Below are 13165 nucleotides of genomic sequence, written 5' to 3'. Positions count from 1 at the left end.
AACAATACATACAGATTGCGCTGTTTGGCTGGGAGGTCGAGGCACAGACAGGAGGTGGCTGGGAGGTCGAGGCACAGACAGGAGGTGGCTGGGAGGTCGAGGCACAGACAGGAGGTGGCTGGGAGGTCGAGGCACAGACAGGAGGTGGCTGGGAGGTCGAGGCACAGACAGGAGGTGGCTGGGAGGTCGAGGCACAGACAGGAGGTGGCTGGGAGGTCGAGGCACAGACAGGAGGTGGCTGGGAGGTCGAGGCACAGACAGGAGGCTGGGGCGCAGGACAAGCATGTTCCTCCAAAAAATGAACTAAATGGTCCTTGTTAATTTTCGGAAATGTGTGTCCCTTGTCGTCCCTTAAATCTATGGACTTACCATCTACACTCGTCACAGTGTATGGACCAATGAAGTCTGGGTCCAGTTTGCCTCCCTTTCTCTGCCTGCTCCGTATATTTTTACGCAAAACCCTGTCACCAACCTTAATGTCTACAGACAATCCCTTTTCCAGCTTCCTTTTTTTGGCCTTCTGTTGAGCACAACTAATATTGTCCCGGACAGTTTGAAAGATGCGGTCTTGCCTTTTAATGCATTCAGAGATGCACTCCTCAGCCAGAATGTCCTCCACAGATTCATTGATCTATGAATAAAAACTGCCATAGTTCAATCTTAAAATGAATTAATATAAAAAGTAAAACAAAAAAATATATATAAACTGACCTCATATTTGTCAGGTACCTCGGATGGATACCTTGCCTCCCGGCCAAACATTAAGTAATATGGAGAGTACTTTGTCGTCACTTGTTTTTTGGTGCGGAGACAGAACATTGTGGCCTCCAAATAATCAGACCACTTGTGTGGCTGCTTTCCCACCAGCTTGCTTAATGATCTTTAAATAAGAAAAGAGTCACAGTAGGAAAACATTTATATGGCAATTCTGACCAATCAGAAATGTATTTTAACTACATTGACAAGTATTATTCAATTTATTATCTAATTATTCTTATCATTTAAAATGTCTGTTACCTCTGTATTGTGCCATTTAGCCTTTCAACTAGACCATTGGTTTGTGGGTGGTATGGTGCACACAAAATCCTTTTTATTCCCAGCAGCTGACAGACACCCATATTGACCTACATACACATACAAAACACACACGAATTATACTCTTCAATTTCACGAACAATTTCCAACTAGCAAATAAAGTGTAATCCTACCTTGTTCACAAATTCTTTGCCCTGGTCAGTTAACAGCCTTTTGGGGGCGCCAAATTTGTAGAACAGTTTTACAATACAGTCTGTGACCTCCTCAGCAGACTTGGTTTTTAGTGGGAAAGCCTCACACCACTTTGTTAGATAGTCCACCATCACACAGATATACTGGTACCCATCTTTTGTTGGTGTGAGCTTTCCCACTAAATCCATTCCCACAATCTCCCATGGCTCAACAACCTGTCAAGTGACATGTTCAATGTGGTTGATTTCTTAAGCAGAAAATAACACCATCTAATTTACATAAACTTACCTCAATAGGTGTATAGTCTGTGTGATTTTTAATGTCAGCTTGCTTTGCTTGGCAGGCTGCACAGTGTTTTACCTAAAAATAGATTCACGTTGTAATGCTACGCATGTCCACATCAAACAGTAGGCCTACTCATTGATTACTTACCCAATTTCTAATGTTCACACTCATGGAAGGCCAATAAAATCGACGGCTGATGGCATCAGTAGTTTTCACAATGCCACAGTGGGCCCCGATGGAACTGGTGTGGAATTCTGTGAAAACCTCTTGGGCCTCACTGCAGCACAACACTTTGGCTAAACCACCCTCTTCCCTTCTTCTAATGTAGTACAAAATGTCATCTAAAACCAATATGTTAAACCAATACTTTAAAGACCACATAACTCATCCAACCTAACTGTACATGGGACCTTCACCAAATTTGTACCACTGACCTTTGATGACATACTTCTTTGCCTTTCTTACAAGTACTCTTTTTTTGTTTTTTGTTAAATTATCAGGAACCTTTCCAGACTTTTTCAAATCAAACAGCAACTGGTAAGTTGATCTGTCCATTTTGCCAATTAAACAGAAAATAAATTAGATGGTTGGTTGGCCTTTTATCAGAGGTTGGATGCTTAACTAATTGGTTTGATTTGTCTAATTAATAAAGATGTTAATAAGTAACCACTTGTTTAAATGTGTGCAGGGATTGTGGGTAATAAACAGATTAGAAACAGTAATTGGCTTTGAAATATGTGTTTTTTCATGGTTTATGAACAACATTTGTTTGTATTGTGGAACTGTAATTGTGTGTTTCTGTTATTACATGTACAGAAAACATTAATTGAGGACCTTAACACTCAAAACCATTTTTCAGTTTGATACATCTGTGTTTTACATTTGGATAAATAGCTGTTCAAGTATGCATGTCAAATGTTTTTTTTTTTTTGTTACTGGAGTCATTTTTGTTTGTGATGGATGGCAATTTTGAAATGACTTTAAGCTTTATTTTGTAATATCCATATGTGTAATGTGTTAATAAATACAAGAAGTTCATTTGTGTGTGTTTTAAGGACTGACAAGCTATTTTGTTTGGCCTAAGAATTGTAAACATTCCTTTATAACTGGTATACCTTTTTGGTCTGTCTCATCCTATTTTTAGCTGTTCAGAACATGGGTCTTGCATTTAGATAAGGCATTCACATTTGTATGTGTAAAACTTTTCATGTCATTCCATTTACATGTATAATTCACCAGAGAAACATGAGTACAGCACGTCATGAAAATCTGTCCTTCATGCGTGATTTTGTTCTTGACCCAAATGAAAAGATGCCATTCTGAATGCATTAAAATGATTGCAAAGGCTAATTTGTGAAAGGCCCTTTAAGTGTAACTGCGTATAAAAACTGACAATAAGCAACACAACAACAGCAACCATTTCCAAGTGTTTATTTGCACGTCTTACATTCTTGTGAAAGTTATGATGCATTAAAATACAATACAGCTAAGGAGAACTTCAAAAGACCGTACAAAGACAAACGAGGAACAAGAGAAATGTGCTCGATCCGTGCACTTAATCACACGCGTAAGTTAAACAGCAAAAACATTACGTCGCCATAACAAAGCGTTCTGATAAAATAATTTGCGCAAAGCGCATTAGCCTACATTGTAAAGAATATAAACATTTGTACCTAGATCTACATGGGACGTATGACAATTCGGCTTTATTACCTTATAGAACTAACCAAACAAGAGCTGAAACACAATGAATGACCACTCCATGCAATCGCTCGCAGTACTCGCCCATGGTAAAGCAACCTCATGAATATGCATATATGCCCCGCCCATTGAGACAGTTTTTCATGGGGACTGAATTTTACACAACACCGGCTCGAGCGTGAAGTCACGTGACTGTAGTGACGCGCTGCCCTGTTCCTCAGACATGTTTGCTAAGTTTTTTTTTTTTTTTCAAACTTATAGCCTGCGTCTCCCCAGACTGTAAAGCTCGGGCGCACAAAACAAAAGAAAAATAAAAGAAGCTGGGGCGGAACAAATAACAGTCAGCCGCATCGTACGTCAGCCGCGTCACTGACTTTATGCGGCGCCGCAGTCGGATGACGTCAAAGTACCGCGAGAGCTCTTCAAAGAAATCTTACGGAGTAGTCTAATTTCGACTCGCTCTCGCGGTACTTTGACGTCATCTGTATGTCAGTTCTTGCAGCGCAGCATGAGTCCAAACACACAGAAGTTACACAGATATATTTGTATTCTTCATATAATTGGCTACATGTTTTGTCTATCAATATTTTCCATGAAGTCATTGGCTGATGGAGGAACGAGCGAGCCATTGGTAACCCCTCTAAAGGATGTCACGTTTTCGACGGCGCTGTTTGGATGATCTATTATACTACTTCCCTATTTTAAATACAAACTTTGAAGGCGGGTTCATGTGTTTAACGGAATGTAAGCTCATATACCCTTACATGTTACGATTTAAATAGTCTTCAGATTATATATTATATTGTATTACCAGACATTCATGCGAAATCTGATGTAAACAATCTATATTTCACGGATTATACGCATTTGTGGACAAATATGGACATTGGATAATCTGAAACAGACTGGATTCGACTTGTGATCCCCACAAAGGTAAAAGAGTCATGTTTATTTTTGCGGGTTGTCATTTGGTCATAAAATACTACATATGATGCTAGAACATCTCAAAAAGGGTTTTACAGGGGGCATGGCTTAGCTAAATGAGATGTAAATGAGCCCTATTGTCTCCCCCAGCTGAAAAGAAGAGTCCCTTTCGTCTCGATTTTCTCGGTTTGAGTATTTCTGAGTTCCTATATTCAAATGGCCACAACTTCTCCAAATCTTATCAGATTTCCATGTGTTACACATCGTTGGAAAGCTTAGAAACTGCACTTTCAGAATCTGTGAATAACTCAAAATGCCCAGATCCGACTTGTGTCCCTACTTTCCGTGACTGGTCACATATAAACATTCAGACATGTCAGAGAAATTTAATGATATGGCACCATTTTAAACATCTTTAAATCAAATACGTAAAAGAAAATGAATACCATCAAGCCAGAAGAAGTGTGCCTGTCCACCAGACTTCTGAATTTGGAACAAACCCAATATACATTATCAATGCAGCATCACCCTCCTCCAGGACCATGTGAAGAAGAATTTCTGACAGGACAGCATCTGGAAACTATTGGGTTTTATAAACAAACCTAAAAATTACTGCAATTTCCAAACATCACAGCCTAACCTCCATAAAAACAGAAGTGCATCGTTTGGGAGCAGGTTATACTTAAAACATGTATAAGGCATTTGCCATAAAGCTACTATAATAGTTAGTGAGGGTAAAGACTTTCAGTGTCTGTATTATTGAATGTGCTACTACCATCAAGATGTTCAAGATGTACTCCGATGTTCTGCACTTCTTTCTCCTGCCGTTTTGTCTCATCCTTGAATGCTTCCAAGATGGTGGATGTGCACTGTTTCTTCCTAAAAATAAAAATAAAAACAAAAAAAACAAAACAAAAATTAATTAACTTAAGTTAGTACGTTTTTGGAAATGTAATGGCTTCTTACCGGTCATAACTGATGGTCAGGTACACAAAAGGTGAAGGCAGAAATAGAAGAGTAGTTTTTAAAAGAACCGTTTTGTCAATTGTTATAGTAAAATAAAAAACAAATCAATAAGTTGATGGATATCACACAATCACTTGAACAATTAAACAAAAAAGTATGAACAGTGTTACACGTATATCTTCTATAAATCCAGTCAAACAACATTCGTTTTTATAATATTCAATCTTGTTAACACGTTAACAAACGTTAATATTTAATCGTAAATGTTATATTTGAAGTACGTTAGTAGCCCCCTAACATACAGCAACAATTATACATGATGTAACATGGTACACAAACTACGTTTTAACACGAATTAGAATAAATGTAACATTTAAACTAAAATACGTTATTATAAGTTACACTGTCGTTTACTAAGATAACAGTTAAAATCAAACTTACATTCATTACTCCGATTACAAACTTACCGGTGCTCGATCAATCGCTGCCATTACTAAAGCATGCAATGGCTGCTGTCGTAGTTATATGTGATTGGTTGCGTTCACGTTGGTCGATATTGATTGGCTGTTAGCGACTGTCAGGTCCCTCCTACGTTCAGGCTGCCAGTAACTGCCTTCCTGCTGTCAATGGCAGCCACTTCCTGCTGCCGCCTGCCGATTTTTTATCTGAACCCCTACTGCAAAAATGGCACCACACAAAGTTTCACACAAAAAATGTTACACGAGATAAGGATCTGTTAAAAGAATGAGTAAGATGTTTGAATCTTAAAAAGTCCACAAAGAAGCAAATACAATGCGAGATGTTTAGGTTTTAAAACAACAAATCAGCATTTGTTGGAAATTATACAACAGTTCTTTCTGGTTCTCGAATTTGATTGGCTAATAGCTATGCGATATTCTTCTGATAACGGCACAGTAACCGCTTCACCTTTCGTATCATTCCGCCACCTAGTGAATGGAGGTCCTTTAAACAGGCTCATCTCTGAATGGAAAAACTGCACCCACACATGGACACACACAGACGTGTGTTTTTAAACACTATCCGTGTGTCTCATTAGTTCACTAGCTCGTAAATCAGTCTGTAATTCCAATCATAAGAGATTATCCCGTCAAAGATCAGCGCTCTTGGATGTTACGTTAAACTTAATGGGAGTAATGTCTTGTCACATCGTGTGAATGATTTACACTTGGAAAGTAAACAATATTTTTTTTCTGGAGCAATCTCTCTTCTCAGAATGTGAAAACACCGTGGAACTGCAGGTAAGCAGCTTTTAAATGTGGACATTGATCATTTATTTTATTGTGACGTGACTATTAAAATAGTTTTATATAGTACTGACAAGAACAAAGTCTAATAATATTCGAGTGCTCGTAACGCGTTAAGATTAAATGGGAAAGCAATAGTAGCATTATATAAGTATAGATTTATTAACTTTTACAATATTTTATTAAGCCAAAAGAATAACAACACAAAAGACACTAAATATGAATAAGAAAACAAGTAATAGTTTTATAATGACACCAAATACTGCTGATTTGATCTCATTTTTGACCATCAAACACAGACAGGGCCAAAATCAGAGCCAGGGAATCCCTGTCAGAGATGTAGCCCAGATAGGGCGGTGGTCAGCGAGGCGAGTGAACACTGACGTCCGCTCATGCTTTGGTTCTCATTCGTACCGAATCTCACTAAGCAAACGTTCAAACAGGCGCTATCTTTACTAATCGACTGCAGATTTAAATATAATTCATATATATATTCTCGACTGAACTAATCTTAAAACTACACTTTATGACCAAGAAACGGTAATATAAAGTAACGGCTTTTCCGTCCATTGAGTTATTATGAGATTCAAAGCAGCCAAAAGTGTTACCTGTCATTCTGGCAGCCCTCAAATCCGTGGTGGAAGAAAGTAGTTCCCAAACAAAGAGGCTTTTAAAATAACTCCGTTGTTGTTTTCTAGTTTTCTTTTTCAAAAGTGTGCCGTCGAACTGTTGTATAAAAGCAATATCGCTCTCAGAGTCGTGTGATATAGCTCTATATCATCACGGCTGTGATTGCCTCCGGCAGTCGCCCTACAGCCGATAAAGAGCTATATCACACTCCTACTCGAGCCATATTGCTTAATCATAGCTGATAGCAAAGTGACTCTATTGTTTGTTAGTGAAACTCTCTTGAAATCCTGTTTTTTAATCTACCAGAAAAACACGTGTTTCAGATTCAACTAATATAAAGTAAGATTGTTTACTATTCTATATAAAGATTTCTTCAGTGGACAGTACTTTGTATTTTACAAGATGTTTAAAACTTATTTAATTTCTAGGAGTCATACAGTTTGTCTTTATTGTTTGTCCTTTATTTTACCTTTAATAAATAAAAAAAACTCATGTTTTTGTTTTTTCTGCAGAAATCATGTACACATTATCAGCTTTAGAAGCGGATGTCGTTCATGCAGTTTTTGTGAAGAATGATGTGAGTTAAATTTATTTCATTTGAACAACCTAACAGGTTAAACGGTAAACAAATTTGTGTATTTAATTTGATTTTTGACTTTGATAGATATTGTTACCTCTTGGAAAACTACAGACCAAACCAGTCAGAGACAGCAATGTGAGGACATCAACAGAAAATAAAGTAAGATTATGAATATTATGTTTATTATTTATCTTTGTGCAATTTGATTTGAATTACAATATTGCATGCATCTGATTTGTAAAGTCTTGTTAATAGTGTCATTTGGTTAATATAAGTATAAGATACAAAAGCATTTGGTGTGTTGTGACTTAAAAGTGACCGCATGTTTTTAAAATGAACTGTTCTTGGACTAGTGATGTTTTGTACTATGTGCCTTACGTCTTTACTTTTGCATTCATATAAATGCATTTTCTAACTGTATTTGTTTGCTACTATTCTAGATGCTGTAAGAAGGCCTTTATGTGCACAGAGATGGTTACTAAAACAAGCTCATATTAGGCACGGTTCCTTGAATTGTGCCCAAGCGTACTTTTATCATTAGGATGCATTTGTTTGAAGAAAACAAGAAGTAAAGGGCTCTCAATGTGAGTCAAACAACTGCTCGACTGAGGAGTTGAAGAGAAAAGGGCAGCTGCACAATTCTAAAATTGTGGTAAGCCTAAATTAATTAAATCACCCATGCTTTAATTTGACAGAATCCGTTTTGTAACAAAGTATTTATACTTCTGTTTTGTAGAAGGCACTCTGTCAGTTACACAACTTGGAGGCAAATTGTAGACACAATCACCAGGAGCAGAAGTATGGATGAAAGATAAAGCCTAAAATGCATTCTGTTGTTTTCGAAGCAAACAAACGCATTTGTTTAAATATAATATATTTTGCTTCTATAGATTAAGCTCACCACATAATGAGAAGTTCAGCTCATTTTTAGTGGGAGCACTGGCTACAAGCTTGGAATTGCCCGATGAAGGCCTTATTAAAAATTACTTTGGTAAGTCATTTTCATTGTGGTTGTTGTTATTTCTAGTGGTGCACGATATATCGCCCGCCGATATAACAACATTTTTTTTACACATCGGCATCGTTCCGATGTCAAAATAGGGCCGATGTGAACAGGCCGATAATCATTCCTGTGTATTTGACGTGTGTGTAGGAGATGTGAGTGTGGGGGTGAGGATGTTTGTTTTTGCACGAGCGCATACGTTACACGTGTGCTGAAGCAGGTTCTTTCGTTTGCCTGGTCGTTCTTCAAAGTGTCTGAAAAGGATCCTCGCTATCACAGGGGTGTCCAATACGTCGATCGCGATCGCAAAGGCACATAAGTTAATTGTGTATCCTCATGCTGCTCCATGCCTCCAAGAGTAATTGTGAAACACGTAAGTCTTTTTGCATTGCTGTGCCTTTCTTCTCAAATGTGTTTTTATAAATCTTATGCCTGCCCGCTGCAGCTCAGTCGTGTAAACTTCCGAAATTTACCAGGATGCAATCGCATCGCATTCTTGCAGGCACTGATGCACGCACCCAGTGTGTGTTTGTGTCTGTGTGTCTGTGTGTGCGCGCGCGCGAGCGAGCGAGGGAGAGAGCGCAGCAGTGTTGTGCTGATTTATATGCTTCTAATACTATTGTCATTTTACTTCTAATTTGTTTCACTAAACCGTATCTCCGCTATTTTAAACAGTACTTGACATGTACTCCAGGAATTTTTTTAAACTCCTTAAAAAATAGAGTAATGGTGACAGCCCTAAATCCAATGTAGAGATATATGCAGTATAGTCCACGCATTTAAAGTGTTTTTTAGCATGTAGAACTTGTCGGCTTTATCATTTTAAAAGTAGATCACCACACAAAAAAGTCTGGACACCCCTGAGTAATTGTGAAACACAAAGTCTTTTTGAGTTGCTGTGCCTTTCTTCTCAAATGTGTTTTTATAAATCTTATGCCTGCCCCCTTCAGCTCAGTCGTGTAAACTTCCGAAATTTACCAGGATGCATTCTTGCAGGCACTGATCCACGCGCCCAGGGTGTGTGTGCGCGCGCGAGCGAGTGAGGGAGAGAGAGCGGCAGTGTTGTGCTGATTTATATGCTTCTAATACTATTGTCATTTTACTTCTAGTTTGTTTCACTAAACAAATTCAAAAAATTCAAAAATTGAGTAATGGTGACAGCCCTAAATCCCATATATGCAGTATAGTCCACGCATTTAAAGTGTTTTTTAGCATGTAGATCCTGTTGGCTTTATCATTTTAAAAGTAGATCACCACACAAAAAAGTCTGGACACCCCTGCTGCTGTATGCAATGAGAGTGAGGGCCGGGTGATGCGAGGGGGAGTTCGGGCAAAATTGTTCAATACAACCAATTGAATCACCCACTTAAAAAATAAGCATCCCGAAGCTTACAAAGAATATGGGAAATCAGCTAATTGATGACATTTTGCACATGGGTTAAGGTCCCCAATCAGTCATTTCTGGAAAAAAATTACAAAAGTAAAAAAAAGTGTTTTGGAAAATAGCTCTTTATTTGATTATCATAAAAAAATGTGTTTTCTATATCGGCATCGGCAAAAATAAATATATTCATTTATTTATTTATGTTGCATTAGTATAAACTTTAATGATGCTCATTATTCTTGTTGTATACAACAGTTGTGTTTCAGCTCTTGGAGTCAAACCCAGTGTACTGGCTGTGACAAAGTGGACTTCTGAAGGGGAATCACCACTGACATGATGTCAGATGAAAAAGACAATGCTGTTGATGGACCTTCAACATTCTGCAGCCAGGCGCTCTGCAATCTGTGTGCTAAGCTGCAGCTGTGACTGTGTGTGTTTAAAATATGCAGCGTTGCATCACAGTCTGCAATCTGAATTGCTGTCTAACAGAATGCCATCACTTACCTATGACCCCGAGGCAGCAAAAAGCATTTGATGCCAAATGTGATACCAATCTCTGGCTATATTTGAATTTTGTGTGTTTATTTTTCCTATGTGTAAGTGGCCACTAGAGGTCACTAAGTTAATTCTTCCATGGAGTGTTAATCACATTACCAGGTTGAGACTGTGAACCCGGAATCTGAATAGCGGCAAAAGGTTTTCTCTGCTCGTGTTTTCCTGCTCGTCTCTGAAGCTTTAAAATAAGCTTTTTTGATTACAAAGTAAAAGATTATTGCAAGCAGCATCATATTGAAGATTTGCACCCCTTGGTGAGCGGAATGAGGTGTGTAGTTTGTGTTTTATGAAACTTTATCTTTATTTATGTGATTGTCTATTTTGCAAACTGTTCACGTGGTCTGAAACGCTTCACGTGTTAACACAATGATACTAACTAATGTCTATATTTTGTACCTTTTTATTTGTCTTTAAATGTAATTTAATGTGGAAATATACTGTGATAAACTTATAAGTATAAATCCATGTTATAATCAGGTTTATTAACCTGCTATTTGTGTTTACTTCATGGTGCTTATTCAGATGACTGAAAATAAATGATTACACCCGTTATCTCTCTGCTTATTATCAAGAAAATCAGGGGGCAGCTACAGTGAAAACTCAGCCGCTGAGCCATCCATCCACGCCATCTTCCCCATACAGAAATGTAATATATGTCAATATATGTAAATTACATATATAATATCAGTGCCCATGTATGTCTGCTGCATATATGAAAGTATATGCAAAATTCATATATGTAACATACATAGACATATGTGACCAGTCACGGAAAGTAGGGACACAAGTCGGATCTGGGGCATTTTGAGTTATTCATAGATTCTGAAAGTGCAGTTTCTAAGCTTTCTAACGATGTGTAACACATGGAAATCTGTTAAGATTTGGAGAAGTTGTGGCCATTTGAATGTAACACATTCAAGAAGGAGAATGCTGAGAAATTTGAGAAAGAAAAAAGTTAACACTTTCCCTTTTCCCTGGCTGGAGAGACAATAGGGCTCATTTACATCTCATTTAGCTAAGACATACCCCCTGTAAAGCCGTTTTGAGATAGGCTACAGATGTTCTAGCATCATATGTAGTATTTTATTACAGAAGTCCGAATGAACAACATGCAAAAATAAACAGGACTTTTACCTTTGTGGTGATCACAAGTTGAATCCAGTCTGTTTCAGATGTGTGAATCATCCAATGATTTTTGTCCAGTCCACAAATGCGTATAATCCGTGAAATATATAGTCTATTAGTACATCAGATTTCGCATGAACTTCTGGTAATACAATATAATATAAAATTTGAGGACTATTTACATCGTAACATGTAAGGGTATATCAGATTACAGTCCGGTATTTAACATGTCTGAGGAACAGGGCAGCGCGTCACTACAAGTCACGTGACTTCACGCTCGAGCCGGAAGAGAAGACAATGCTGAATAAAGTCGTAATTCTTGCTATTTTTGGACCAAACTGTATTGTCGATGCTTCACCACAATCTCACTGACCCACTGATGTCACATGGACTACTTTGATGATGTTTTTATTACCTTTCTGGACATGGAAACCGTACATAGATTTTCAATGGAGGAAACAGAAAGCTCTCGGACTAAATCTAAAGTTAAAACATCTTAAACTGTGTTCCGAAGATGAACGGAGGTCTTCCGAGTTTAGAACGACATACGGGTAAGTCATTAATGACATTATTTTCAGTTTTGGGCGAACTATCCTTATTCAGTAGTCACGCTGTTCCCTGTGGGGGCGGAGTCAAAAACACAAGCTTATACAGTATGTAAATATACACACAGACAATGACGCCCCCCGCTGCACGCTAGAATCTCTGGAAAAACAAGCCTATTTCAACCGCAAAATGTACCCTTTTAAATATACAAAAACTGCTGTCTCAAACATGGAGAGGCTTCTTCGTGATCTCAACTAACTAGTGATGTTACGTTCGTGAACGAATCGTTCTTTTTGAACGAATCTTTTATGTGAACGAATCGTTCTCGTTCACGCCATCCATTGACTCATATTTCTCGTTCACTGAAATTTCCCTCCCTTCTTGAGGAGCAAGGACAAATGATGCGCGGCTTTCTTTCCGCCTTCAAAGAGTGACAAAACTACGAGCCAATGGCAATCGAGTATAAGCTGTGGCCGAGCATATGATTGGCTCAACGTACTGAATGAATACGCCCTTCACTGACCGAGCCGCTGTTTTGAGTCTGAACGAACGTGAGAGAGATAGAGAGATCGCGTTCTTAAACAAACTGAATGACTGGTACAGGTTACAACCTAATGAATGAGAGAGATCGTATAGATAGCGAGTGCAACGTAAACAATCTTGTGAAAGAATCATGTGGTTTTATTTTAATAAAGTTATAGTAACCATGTTTAGGCGGACTATTTACCTTAATACAAATGATAAGCAAGGTAATTACTGTTGAAAAAATTGGTATTTCTGTTTAATATAGTTTTATATGTCTATATAGTTTAATCCACCCTTTCACCGAACTTAAATCAGTCATCTGCGTCTGAACGAAGTCTTGAACGACATGACCGAAATTATATGATTCGTGAACGAGGATCTGATGACTGACGAACCAGAGGAGGCATGCACGGGAGTCTTTATTTACAACAAATCCAGATTAGATGTAC

At 38.1% G+C, this 13165-nt stretch overlaps 1 long non-coding RNA gene across 1 annotated transcript; it reads left to right on the top strand.

Annotated features, from left to right (window-relative positions):
• Positions 1 to 7667: 7667 nt before the first annotated feature.
• On the top strand, positions 7668 to 8374 carry LOC135770575 (uncharacterized). Its single transcript, XR_010542703.1, has 3 exons — positions 7668 to 7737; positions 8019 to 8230; positions 8315 to 8374. It is a non-coding gene; the product is annotated as an uncharacterized lncRNA (long non-coding RNA).
• The last annotated feature ends 4791 nt before the right edge of the window (positions 8375 to 13165 follow it).

The sequence above is a fragment of the Paramisgurnus dabryanus genome, chromosome 8 (genome assembly GCF_030506205.2).
Source record: "Paramisgurnus dabryanus chromosome 8, PD_genome_1.1, whole genome shotgun sequence".
In the NCBI taxonomy this organism is placed as follows: Eukaryota; Metazoa; Chordata; class Actinopteri; order Cypriniformes; family Cobitidae; genus Paramisgurnus; species Paramisgurnus dabryanus.
This window is presented reverse-complemented; position numbering and strand designations above follow the sequence as displayed.